The sequence below is a fragment of the Stegodyphus dumicola genome, chromosome 11 (assembly GCF_044657685.1).
Source record: "Stegodyphus dumicola isolate Sdum_Otavi_A_Nest chromosome 11, ASM4465768v1".
In the NCBI taxonomy this organism is placed as follows: Eukaryota; Metazoa; Arthropoda; class Arachnida; order Araneae; family Eresidae; genus Stegodyphus; species Stegodyphus dumicola.
The window spans coordinates 5,505,848-5,519,331 of record NC_140778.1 but is presented as its reverse complement, the minus strand read 5'-3'; the positions used below and the strand labels follow the sequence as shown (position 1 = coordinate 5,519,331).

The 13,484-nt window shown below is 30.9% G+C and overlaps 1 long non-coding RNA gene across 1 annotated transcript; it reads left to right on the top strand.

Moving 5' to 3' along the window:
- The first annotated feature begins 1,335 nt into the window (after positions 1-1,335).
- LOC146993766 (uncharacterized) lies at positions 1,336-4,781 on the top strand. Its single transcript, XR_015043889.1, has 2 exons — positions 1,336-2,359; positions 4,557-4,781. It is a non-coding gene; the product is annotated as an uncharacterized LOC146993766 (long non-coding RNA).
- The last annotated feature ends 8,703 nt before the right edge of the window (positions 4,782-13,484 follow it).

Here is a 13,484-nt window from a genome sequence, read left to right as displayed (position 1 = left end):
TTTTGATATAACTAGATAGTTAAAAAAATTAAAATTGTAAATGTGCAGAAATGCTTATATAAAACCAAGAAATTGTTTATATTTTTATTGCTTTTTCCCTTGTAAATTAATTATATATATATTACAGTCTGGGGAGTCAGCACCCTGCTGAATTGTAGCAAACGAGACGTCCAATCTACTAGACCATCAAAGACGCAGATTTGGATTTTCTATTTCATAGTTATTGAAATCATAATGGTATGTTTGTTTAAATTAGTACTGTTTATGAATGTGATAAAAATAAATTCTGATAAGCTAAGAAATGATTTATTTTCTATTAATTATGAACTGTAAATAATGTAAACAATTTTCTTCATAGTATTTACTAAAACGTTTTTTAAAAAAAAGGGAGGTAGTCTTATTTATACAATTCTTGCAGAGATACCAAGAAATAAAACATTTCAGGAATTTTCACTCAGTATATCTTGATGTGTAAAATCGTGTTGTTCAATGCCATATTACTTTTTCACAGGAAAGTAATTTTATTGATCTAACATCTGCATAAATCAAACTTTTTTAAGAATGATTACAGTTTCTAAGCTAACTTAAAATTTTCAGATTTAGAAAATGTATGTTTAATTTAGCATTAGTTTTCCATGGAATAGAAAAGGTTTTCAAAATGTTCAGTTGTTAGAGGGAAATAATATAAATGAGATTGTCCTGATACAGTTTCAGCTGGAAATGAAACTGAATTTTCGGATAGTGAAGATTTCATTTAAGAATTCTAATAAAACTGATTAATTTAAATCCTCTGCATTTAAAAATTCTAATAAAACTGATTAATGTAAATCCTATGATTCATGTAGGTATTCTTCTGTTATCAGGACCAGATTCAGAAATGTGTGTTTATATGCATGCATTTTTAAATGTAGGTGCTCGTGTGTGCATGTGTATATTCTTTATGTATGTATGTGTATACTTTACACATATATGCGCATACATGCATATGCACATGCTTACATATCTACAGTGGAACCCCGAGATACGAGTTTAATTCGTTCCAGCATTCAACTGGTATAGCGAATTTCTCGTATCTAGAAACAAGCTTCCCCATTGAAAATAATGGAAATTCAGTTAACCCGTTCCACACCCCAAAAAATATCAACATTTTAATATCAAGTCAATTTTTCCTAATAAATAACACTGGTAAATAATATAACAATAGTTTAACTTTGTTACCAACATTTTAACTCCTTCTCATTAATCCACACCAACAACAGCTTCTCAACATTTAGGAGTACTTTTATGGTGCTTGGAAGAAACGATAATTCCTTTGGCTACATAAGGTTTCTTAATTTCTTCCTGCTTCTTCAGAATAGTATAGATTTTCGATGTTGAAAGGCCGCAAGTCTTCGCCAATTCCGTCACCATGCTTATGTTTATCTACGATTTCTTTCTTGATATCGACGGCCATGGCCTCCTTATTTTTCTTTGCAGCACTATCTGAGGCAACAATCTTCTTGCGAGGCATCTTGAAATAATTATTTTCACGTTAAATGTCAAAATAATTAACTTGCAAGTGCACAAACGCGTATATAAAAGAACACTGAGTGATCTGACGAGGGGATTCCTCGAGTTGAGCCGGATAGGGAAATGGCGCCACCCATACCAACAGCCTGGCTCACTGCTCATTACTCGAATTAATCTCGTATTTTGCTCATACTTTCCTCGTATCTCGAGGTTTCATTGTACATTTCTGAATCCCGTCCTAATAACGGAGGAGTACCTGTGCCAGTATTGCAACAGAGCTAGAATGAATTATTGTGTTAAATATGTGGAAATTGCATGCTTAAAGTACTGTTATTTTCTAAAAATATTATGTATGTCTATTTTTTACAAGAAGAAAAAATAGCTAAAAGCTGTTAATTTACTCGGATTTATTAGTCCAAAGGGGCTTTGTCCCTAAAGAACTATTGTTTTTGTTTTGCATTGGTTCACTATAAATATCTGTTTCACTTTTCAAACTGTTCCTACCAAATGTTAGAGTCCTTAGTGTGGGATTAATACTCTCTATCTTAGTGCCCTCTATAACCTATGTTAGGGTTAACCTGTATAACCTACAAGGATTGCCAGTTTAGGCGAGATATCTAGGTAGTCATCATAATATGTACCTTATTTTTTATTATTTTTAAATTAAATTGAAAGTAATAAACTAGTTTTCAAGAATGGAGTTAAACTAGATTTGCATTCAACTCTGGTTTATTGTATTAATGATGTTTTGCTGTAACAAATATGAATTTTTTGTTTAAGTATAATAATTTAAAATGTTTTTTCTAGAGAATGAAGTACTGCCACTAAGGTAAAGGTGCTAACTTGCAAGGTAATTTTCTATTCTACATTAACTCAATCTTTATGTCCTGTTACAGATATATTGGCAGAAATAATGAAAACCTGACATTCAAAAAGAAAAATAATAATGTTGAATGTAGTATATTAGATGGTTAACTGAGGTTTGGCAACTCATTAATAATCTTACACATATTGAGTACGAATAACTTTGACAATTACCGGTATTTTCAATAGTATAAAATTAAGCAAGAAAGCAGTTTTAGCTTAGCACCGATTTTAAATACAACTCTCTTACCAATGTTGGTTTGACGAAGGTAAAATATAATTGAATTTAATAAGTTGAAAATACTGTCTGTCTTTCCATGAGTTAAAAAATAATTTCAAATAAAATTTCTTTTTTTCAGTTTTTCATGTTATTTGTTTAATGTTATTGTAATCTGATTTATCATATTTAGTCACATATTCCATCCCTCTTTGCACTATAGCATATAATTCAAAGGACTTATCAGTTTCAGCAATATTTTTTTTTACCAGTATACATTTTTACCATAACTCTGTTTCTAAATCATATCCTGAAAAATTAAGGAGTAAAGTACACAAAGAAGGAAAATATGCAAGTAAATAATGGCATTTAGTGTTGTTTATGTGTCTAATATTTGTACTAGATTGTAAAAGTTATATAATTCTATTAGCTTTTTTAAATTATTCTTTTTGAAATTCAGGTGCTTCTTTGCACCCAAATGGTTAAAGCCCTAGTGTGACTTTGGTACTTTGATCTAACTTCTATTCCTAATAAATAATCCAGCTGCATACAGTTTACTCAATTTCTGCCATCAATTCAATTTCTCTTGTGTAAGGTAAACAATATTAGCTTTTTTTAAATATATCTTTTACAACTATTCCATCAGGTAGATTTCTTTAATATTTTGCCTTAATTGAGTCATCCTGCTAATTAAGAATTTATTAAAGTTAATATGTTAAGTTTTTGTGTGTATAATTCATTTTAAGTATGTGCAAGCAAATGCATACATTAACAGTTACGTAGAATTATGTTTTGGGTATCAAATTCAGAAAATTTGGAGCTGTTTTTAGAAGATTTATTAATGATTTATACTATATTAATATTGGTAAAAAAATTCTGTGGCTTTTATATGAGAGTATATATTTTAAAATAGCTGCATGATATGGTAGAGGTAAAAAGCTTCATGTGGATCATAAATTAATATTATGTGGCAATTTTTCATTTATTTAATAAAGAAAATATTCAAGCCACAATTAAAATTTTTCACTGGATTATTTGCATACAAAGTTTGCAGCAAATATTTCCTGCAACAGAAGTGACAATTTTTATTTTGCCAAGACAGGAAATTTAGTTACTGAAAGCAGTAACTCTATTTTGAGATGTTAAATAGGAAGGCAAATTTTTGAATTTAAATTGATTTTTGAAGGAAGACTTATTTAGTCTTACTATCATTCTACGTGGCTCTTAACTTTTTTATGGTATTTATAATTTTATTGTTATTCAGCATTCTGTTTGCTTAGAATGCACATGAATGTAGACTTGAAATATTTTATATTGCAAACTGAGATGCCATTGTTATCATAATTAAAGATTTTTGCTCTGATTTTGGAGGAATTTACTGATAATACTTTTGATTGTGTATTGGTTTCTGGTTTATTGAAATGTGTAAAATAGCCTGTTAATGCATATATGTATGTTAATGACATGTATATGTTTATGAAGTATTCTGTTATATGTATATAGTGTTGTGATTAGTTTTCTGCTTACTCTTTATTTAAGAAAACGTTATCTGTAAGAAAGCGAATATTCTTTACTATATGTAGGAGTAAAATTGAAAAGGCTAATGCAATATAATTAATACAAAATTAAGTTTTTTCTCATGTACTTAAATACAAACATAACCATTAAAGACTTTCTCAACCTTGCAGTTCTAAACAAATCTTAAGTATTTTTCACTTGAAATTATAGGCATTGTGTAAGGTACATAATTGAAGCTTACTGTGTGATAGTGTGAAATTAAATTTTTAATTACTGAAATGTAAATTTTTAATTACTGAAATGTAAATTTTTAATTACTGAAATGTAAATTTTTAAATATGAAATACTCAGTGCATTTTATATGCATCTTTTAATACTTCAACTATATTTAAAAACTGAAAACATCTGAAGTGTGAAATTATTACAAATTTTTCTTTTTCTTGTTTAGGAGCTGTTCTCAAAACATTGGGTGACAAAGAATTCACTTTTACAAAAATCGAGCAGGATATTAAAGACAGCGAACTATAGAACAAATATGGCGAAGCTGCATGAAGTCTATGTTGAATTTTATTATTGAAAAAAATATGCTCTTCAGATTTAATGTTAGTTTTTATTGTTTAACAGTAATTGCAGTTTTTGAATACCTGTAAAATAAACCTAATTCTTAAATTAATTTCATGTGTATTTCTTTTGCAAGTGTTACAGTTCATAATACTTCAAACAACTTGAAATTTTATACTTGTTAATTTATGTGGGATATGTTCATAATAATTTTAAATAACTCATTGTCATCATATGAGCATAATCTAAAATGTACAGCGTTTGACAACAAATTAATAAAAAATTAGCCAACTTCTAATTGCTTTCTTTTGTCCAGTTGCCTCTTTTTAAATCATTTAATACCATAAAGCTATTTGATGAAAAAAATAATTGGTATGTCCACATCAACATATGTTATAGAAAAAGTCACATGAGATAAATATTAAAAAATTCAATATTCCTAAACAAATTAACTTTTTGAAATTTTATCTGGTATATAAGATAAAATAAAGAACATATTTAGGTAATTTTGAATTTACATAATTTTATGAACTTATTTGTGAAATTAACAGTTACCTTGTAAAAGGGAACTTTTTAAAAATACCTCAATAAAGCATTTCTTTTGTAGAGGTGAACTTTTAGTACTGATCTAATATATTTATAAGATTTTAAACTGAAAAAGACAACAATAATAGATTACAATACACTGCAAGATTGACTGATAAATGTAAAATTTTTACATATCATAATTATGTGTGTAATTAAAACAGAAGCTACTCGATTAACTTGCATGCAAATTAATATTTTCTTTAACATGTTTGGGATAAACTGAATTTTAATAAATAAATATGTATATATTTGTGTATTATCTGAAGATATGAATGAAATATTTGTGACATTAAACATTCATCTTCAAGGAAAATAAAGTCAACTTGGTAAACTATTGGAAAAGGTAAGTTTTATACAATTTCCTGGTCTATATTTAACAATTTTAAAATTTAGCACACTCATTCAAATAATCTAAACGTATGTTTTCTTTTGTGCTACATTCGTTTACTGAATTTGTTAATTAACTATATTGTACCTTAGATAGAAATTAACGTAGATATTCCTTGTATTTTACGGTATAAAAACTTATATATTTGATAATAATTGACCTAAATCTTCCCTATGTTTTCTTTGCATATACGAATGACTTTGGTAAAAATTTAGTCCGATGTCTTCTCCTCTTTACTGTGTAAAGTGCACATTTTTGGTAAAAAATTTGCATAAATCTCCAATTACCTATTTACTGCATTTTTCGTAAAATGTGCTTATTTTAATCTCTTATTTTTTATATAAATCTATGCAAAAATGTTCTGCATATTATGATTAAAAGAAAAAATTAATTTAATATCAAATTTTTACATATCCACCTTTTAGGTATGTACAGCAATATGGAATATCTATAACTGGAAAATTTAAATGCAAAAAAATTAATTTCTATTCAAAAATTACATAACACTAAAAGGCTGAAAATCACTTTTAATATTTCATTTAAAAGTGACTACAATATATGCAATAAATTTTGTAAACCTGAGTTCTATGTTTTAAATCAATTAATGCTATCGTTCATTTACATGGCATAAGAAAATGTCCTTCGGAAAAGCAAATAATTTATTTAAAGTGTTATTTAGTAAACAACTGTTTGGTACAGTTGTTTACTAAATTTAAATTTATGAAATGAATTTAGTAAACAAAAATGCAAATGAACGATAGCATTAATTGATTTAAAACACAGAATTGATGTTTACAAAATTTATTGCATATTTTGTAGTCACTTTGAAATGAAATATTAAAAGTAATTTTCAGCCTTTAGGTGTCACATAATTTTTTAATAGAATTTTTTTTTTTTTTTTTTTTTTTTTTTTTTTGCATTTACTAGTGCATTTAAATTTTCCAGTTATATATATTCCATATTGCTGTACATAACTAAAAGGCAGATATGTAAGAATTTGATATAAAAATTATTTTACCTTTTAATCATAGCATACAGAAAGTTTTTGCATAGATTTATATAAAAAATATGAGATTAAAATAAGTACATTTTATGAAAAATGCAGTGAAAAGGTAATTGGAGATTTATGCAAATTTTTTACCAAAAAATGTGCATTTATACACAGTAAAGTGGAGAATACATCGGATTAAATTTTTACCAGTCATTCGCATATGCAAAGAAAACATAGGGAAGATTTAGGTCAATTACTATCAAATATATACGTTTTTGTACCGTAAATTACGGGAAATATATACGTTAATTTCTATCAAATATATACGTTTTTGTACCGTAAAATACGGGGAATATCTACCTTAATTTTTACCTAATATATACGTTTATATACAGTAAAAAATCGGGGAAATTTACGTAAATTTTTACTAAATATATACGCATACGTGAAGCAAAAAATTGAGATTTACGTATATACGATAAATATACGTAAATTTTTACTAAAAATATACGTAAATCCCTGAAATTTACGTATATTATACGTAAAAGTAGCGAATGAACAGTAGTCTCTCGCGTAAATATACCTAAATTTTACGTAAAAGTTACGTATAGTATAACGTAAAAATATACGTAAATATTTAGTAATTGCCACTGGACACTTTTTATGATATTTTTACGTTCAACTTGAACGTTTTTTATACGAAAGGCCATTCGTAAATTGCACGTATTTTTCTCGTGCAATTTACGAATGCATGCTGCCTGGGTATTAATAGCCTAGCTTCCACGGTTTTGAAAGTTGAACAATCTAGAGAAAAAAGGGTTAATTTGAAAGATCTAGTACCGCGTTTTGAACCGAGTAATATAGATATTTCATTATTATTTATGCTATTTGAGAAACAAACTCAAAAAGAGAACGTTAATGAGATTGATTGGGTCTCGCAATTAATTCCTTTATTACCTTACGATGTAGCCCAGTTAATAGTGAAAGAACCAGCGGATAAAGGGGATGATTATCAGCATGTTAAGAAATTACTCATGCAGAGAATCAAGCTTAGTCCTTGGGCACTAAAAACAAAATTTGAAGAACATTCTAGAAAAAACGGAATGTTATGGGTGGATTTAGTGTATGGATTGAGAGTGTATTTAGAGAATTGTTTGGATTCAGTAGAAGTTCAAGATTTTGAAAGTCTTAAGGAACTTATGCTCACTGAGCAAATTAAGCGGCGAGTCCCTCTAGAAATAAGAGAGCACGACTTAGACAATTGGGAAGAATTTAAAACAGCTTCCATTTTAGCAGAGAAATGCGACAAGTATGAGGCTTTGCGAAGAGATACGAAGAAGTTAGAACAGAGAGCGGGATTAAAGAAACCATTTGAGAAAGATAGAGAACGGTATGTAAATTCTAACTGTAGTTATAATCAGAAAAGTAGTGGTCATCAAAGAATTAAATCAGAGGAGCATAGAAAAGTGGAGGCTCCTAAAAAAAGCAAGTTTTCAATCAAGCAGGTTTCCAGAAACAGCGGAAAATAAGGTGTTACCAATGTGGAAAGGACGGACATATTCGACCTAACTGTTTATCGCTAGAAAAGAATAAGGCTAATCTGGTGAATAATCTAGGAACGGAGAGTTTAGGAAAATGTTTTGAGCCGTATTTCAAGAAAGCAGTAATTAATGGGATAGAGAGAGAATATCTGAGAGATACTGGAGCTGGTATAGATCTGTGTAATAGAACTTGGATTAATACTAATGACTTATTAGGGGAAACTGTATGGGTGAAACAGCCTTTGGACACAGAATGTAAATGTTTACCTTTGGCGAAAGTCACCATTGATTTTGGTGTGGTCACCACAAAGGCTTCGGTTACTCCGGTAGAGTTAGATAAAGAGTACTATTTGTTAGGGAATAAAACTGCACAGTTGGTTGAGGAAATTAGGGAACGGCCGGTTCTCTTGAATGCTGTGGAGACTCGTAGTCAGGCACATGCGCGCAGGAGTTTAGAGAGAGCGACTGCAAAAGACTTAGATTCCAGATCGGAAGAAAAGAAAGAGATAGAAAGTGAAAGGGCCGTCAATAATGAGCATTCGGAAGAAAGGAAGTTAACCAGTAATACGGAGGAGAACATTAAAATTCCAGACATCAGTTTAGAGGAAAGGGCTATCCTTGCGGATGTTTCGCCAGCAGCATTCTCGGAAGCACAAGCAACAGAAACTCATGATAATGTTCAACACCAAACAAAATTTATTATATCGCATACTGAAGGAACACAAGATTTTACGATATTCGAAAAACTCACTTCTATCAAGACGTTTACTTCTGAGAAATTGCTTCCAAATAATCTTGCTGTAAAAATGATGTTCAATTATAATGCTGAAACAAATGCATATGCTATATGGCGTTCAAAGTATAGGGAGACATTACCAGCCATTGGCGAGTTTTGTTTGGATGAAGTGACAAATCATAAAGTCAGGAAAAAGAAATTCGGACCTCATCCAAATATAGTTGTAAATGTTGAAGAGTGTCCTATCTCAGTGATTGAGTATTCAAGATCAGATCTGCGGACAGCAGGAACTTTAGCATATGAAGTATATGGAGGAGCCAATCTTTTTGTTCTGTAAACTGTTGTTTGAAAAATGATTTTTGTAGATTTGAATTTGTTTGCATAGTGTGTTTCATTTTCAAAATGGTTAGAATCAAGAATATTCAAATGGTTTAAGTATTAGCATTTTGTTAACTGAAAAGGTACTTTGTGTAGATTCAAAATTTAAATCTTTTTGTTGTATTTTTGCATTTTTGTGATCTAGAAATAAGTGCAGGGTAATGTAACTGGCTTCTCTATTATCACTTAAATGGTTACCACTTGTGTTTTGAAAGCAGTGAAAAGTATTTAGAATTTTTCCTTCCATGGTGAAGAAAAATTCCTTTATGAGGGGAGGAGTTGTGATAAGGTCGCATACATCTACGACGAATGATTTCAAATTGCAAATTCAGAGTGCAATATACGTGAGGAAATCACGGGACTAAATATAATTATTTAATTGTTATTAAAATAATATTAAGTTGTAAAAATATAGCTGTTATTAAAATAATATTAAATTGCTGGCAATGTTAAAAACGCATGATTGATGTATAGAATTTGATTTTTGAAAAAAGATAAGTTTTTTCTCTTCAGAATTGTATGTAGCCATTTTTTTAGCATTCAATAAAATTTTTATGCTGTGTTTTGTTTTCAACTTGATGTCACAACCCAGAGTTTGCATAGCGGTTTCGGCCACTACACCTAAGTATGTCAATTGAAAATACGTGCTTGTTTTAAGCATATTCTTTTAAATAAACTGTAGGTAACGATTTTTGAATTTTGTAATTCCCTCCAATTTCAGTTTAAGTGAATATTCGTCGCTCACATTAGAAATCAAAGTTCCGAAATGCATTGCGAACATCATTGTAAAGGCTACACACAGCCAAAAAAAAAAAAAAAAAAAAAAAAAAAAAAAAAAAAAAAAAAACGATCTAGCATATCCAATCCACAAGAAGTTTCATATTCAACCTTTGCCTCAAGACCCAGCACAGGTTTTCAAAAACCAATGCGATGAATCGGTAACAGCAGACAAACATTTCAAAATTCTTTATCATAAAAAGAGTAGGAAAAAGTGGTGGACAGCAACGCTTCATATTATGTATTACATTGAGTTTTATTTGACTTTAAAATAAGTTACTACTTCGAATGAAAGTTTTCCGAAAAGTTCCAATGTCAAATTTTTCATCCAAACTGAAAATGCAGAGCTGGAATTAAATCTCAAAAGATAAATTTTCCCAGTTTCGAATTCACGAAACAGTGAAAGCTTGCTTCTTATTCGTTAAATATTAATAATTAAAATATATATCTTACATTTCATATAATGAGGGATGTTGTTGTACTTTAGAGCTGCACATACAGTTTTACTCAAGGCTCCAAAAGTAATATTTAGCAATTTAATTGCGAAAACACGCAAAAAAACAGACGTAATTCACTTTTGCGACTTTGTGCATGACATCATAAAAAACGGAATATCATTATAATCATTCCGTATGCTTTTCTTTTTCAGATTCATCGTTTCTTAGGTCTCACGTCTGTCCGATAAGTAGTCACGTGATCTTGAATTTTCTCGCTGGTAATCGCGTTGCCATTCTTAGAGCTAAAAAGAAGCATATCCCCACACGGCTAGTCTACAGCACGAGACGTTCGCGGCTAGTTAAAGTAGAGAGCTGATCTGAAAAGATATAACAAAACAAGCAGAAAAAGGGAAAAAATCAATGTTTTGGTGATAAATGTTCAGTTTTTTCTGCACCATGTTATGGTTGGACCTTCATGACATCCTAACTTTCAAACTTCGTGAAGATCAGATGCGACAAATATATTTCAATTATTAATATTTAATGAAAGAGAATCAAGCGTACGCTCTTCTGTGAATACAAAACTGGGCAAATTTGTTCAGATGTACATTTTAGTTTTGATGAAAAATTTGAAATCGAACTTTTCGAAATAAACTTTGATTCGAAGAAGTAACATATTTCAAAATCAAATGAAATCCGATTTAATACATAATAGCGAGGTAAGTGAATACATTACCAAGCTCAAACCCAAAAAAGCCCCTGGTATGGACTCTATTTCTAATCGTATGATTAAAAATTTACCCACCAATTATCTATTTTTCTTAGTAATGCTTATAAATTTTATGATAGAGCATTGCTATTTTCCTCAAAGCTGGAAACAAGCACTTATTGTGCCTATTCCAAAACCAGGCCAAAGCCTTTCTAATCCTCAAAATTATAGACCTATCAGCCTCCTATCCTCGTTATCTAAGATATACGAGTTTGTGTTACTTAAACGCCTGAATGATTTTCTCCGAAATCACAACGTTCTGATTGATGAACAATTTGGATTTCGAGCAAAACACTGCACCACGCACCAGCTGCTGAGGACAGTGGAGTTCATTCACGAAGGGTTTCGTAACAAAATGCTTACTGGCGCTTTATTTCTTGACATAGCCAAAGCATTTGATAGGACTTGGCATATAGGAATTATTATCAAGCTCATACGACTTGACGTTTCGGCCCATTTAATTCATATTATTAACTCGTACCTCACTAATAGATCTTTTTCTGTACGAGTTAATTCTTCCATTTCGGCACCCCGTCCTATACTAAGCGGCGTCCCCCAAGGGTCACTTTTAGGCCCAATTTTGTTCAACATTTTCATAAATGACATACCAAAATCACCTAGTATAACTCTTGCACTCTATGCAGATGATACGGCCATCCTAGCTCAACACAAACGCCTTGAAAACTTGGTCCAAACCATTCAGAGTTATCTGTCTAGCCTTGAGCACTGGCTCATCACTTGGAAAATCAAAATTAATGTTGCTAAATGTGCTGCTATGATATTCAAACGTAGCCCCCTCCCGTACCCTTCCATTAATTTAAAGTTTTTCGACGATTATGTTCCCTGGTCAAACTCTTACAAGTACCTAGGAGTTGTACTTGATTCAAAATTAACCTGGCTCCTTCACATTGAAAGTGTTTTCAATAAAGCGAAAGGTGCTAGAGCCCAACTTTACCCACTTTTAGCTCGAAAGAGCCAACTGTCAATTAAAAACAAAATTCTTCTCTATACATCAATTATAAGACCTGTCTTCATGTATGCATGTACAATCTGGGGTACTGCTGCAAAAACTCATGTCAAAAAACTTCAATCTTTTCAAAGTAAGACCCTACGTATGGCCCTGAATGCAGCCTGGTACGTCCGTACAGATGTGATTCATTCGGACCTAAATATTAAACCTGTAGATTACCATATTAAAAAGCTTAGTCAAAATTTATTCCTCAAAATTGAACAGATTGATAACCGAGCACTTCAGCGGATTCCAGCATACGATCCTGCTATTCGCAGCTCACAGAAGAGACCGAGAGCCGTGATTGGCCGAGAGTTCGGCATCTACCCTCCATCCAAAAGGGCAAGACACGCCCTCTCCACATCAGTTCCAGCTCCCGCGCCGTGAAGGAAGGACGTCTCTTCAGCGAGCTGCCATATAATTGCTTATTTCATCCTCTGCTACTACTATCAAGATCTTCAAGCGAAGTTATCAATCTGCTTACTTAAGAATCACATCTCCCGCAGATTTCAAATCTGCCTAAGAATATTTTCATCGCGATCTCAATAATTATTTGCACTCTCCAACACAAGCCACATGCCAATGAGCCTATTAATCGTAAAATCTTTCCTATCCACTTTTTGCTTTAGTGTTTGTACTGTGTATAAAAAACCAAAAAAAGTTTAAAATATAAAATACAAAAAAATTTTTAAAAACCTAAAAACTTATAAAAAAATTATGAAACTTAAGTTTTTATTTCTCATCTCTATCCCTAAACTTTCTCGAGCCTGTGGCTCCCTCTAGTGTGCATCAAGTAAATCACTTATGCCAAATTTTTCCTATTTCTGCTCGCTTTTAGTAATTCTGATGTGGAGGTAGATAGATGGTTTTGAATCATAGGAACTCCGAAATTTTTAAATCATTGGCAAAAACAAAGAAGTCCTTTTTCTTCTGCCATCGTTTTATGTAAAACTGCGTTGTCTCCTTTGTGGCAAAGCGGTGGTTTTAGAATATGTTTTAAATCACTGTCCTCTTTCTTGGGAGAGGTTGTGGCAGTATATTTTGCAGTATTGATTTGTTATATGATTAACGACTATTCGGTTAAATTCTTTGAAGAAAACTGGAACAAAATTCCAAAACCGTAACGTAGAATTTTTTTCTTAAAAAATATGATGATACCAGCACTTTTCTTCAAATGACATACAATCAGCAGGTTGACAGT